Consider the following 971-nt stretch of genomic DNA (forward strand, 5'->3'; position numbering starts at 1 on the left):
CTTAAAAATATTTGATATAATAAATTTAAGATACCTATTCTAATAAAAATACTAAAAATATGTTTTCATAAAAATATTTGTATTAAAACAAAAACAAAAGACATTTTTTATAAATAGAGATGGAGGCGGGAGAGGAATACCCACTTTCACCATCTTCATTACCATCCTTATAAGACAGTATTAAATATTAATTAGGTGCTTCAAATAAAAGTCAAATTGTAATTAATGATAATAGAAGATAATAGTTTATTGGTCAAACATATGAACACGTTGAATTTAAATTTTATCTTTTAAAAGTATAAAGTATTTTAGGTATTTTTTAAAATTAAAAAATAAAAATTAAAAGCGCAAACTAAAGGCATTCTAAATTTATAATACATATGGATAGAATAGAAAGTTATGACAATATTCTTTTTGATAATTCTCTTTGTACTTTATTTTTTAATTTTTCGATTTTATCTTTTTTTAGTAAAATATTATTTTTCTTTAAGTATTTAAACTAAATTTTAAAGTTGTTCTTAATATTTTAAAATTAGGGATAAGTATTGTTTTGGTCCCTCACGTTGAGGGTCGGAATCGAAATCGTCCCCAACGTAATTTCCGATTTAGAATCATACTTAATGTTTTTTTTTTATTAAAATCGCCTTTTTAATTTTTTTTGGACAAAAATACCCTCACCACTACCAACACAATTACCTCCTCCACCAGCACCACCACAACCACAACCACAACCACCACCAACCACCACCACCAAGAAAGCAGGAAACAACACCACAACCACAACCACCACCACCACCAAGACCACCACCAAGAAAGCAGGAAACAACACCAAACAGAAACAGAAATAACATCAAACAAAAACAGAAAGCAAGAAAGCAGAAACAAGGCGTGAGGCGGAGGCGGCAAAAGCGAGGCAGAGGCGGCGACGTGAGGCGGAGGCAGCGAGGCGGACTCCAACGGCATGGCTCGCC

This window comes from Arachis ipaensis, chromosome B01 (genome assembly GCF_000816755.2).
Source record: "Arachis ipaensis cultivar K30076 chromosome B01, Araip1.1, whole genome shotgun sequence".
Taxonomy (NCBI): domain Eukaryota; kingdom Viridiplantae; phylum Streptophyta; class Magnoliopsida; order Fabales; family Fabaceae; genus Arachis; species Arachis ipaensis.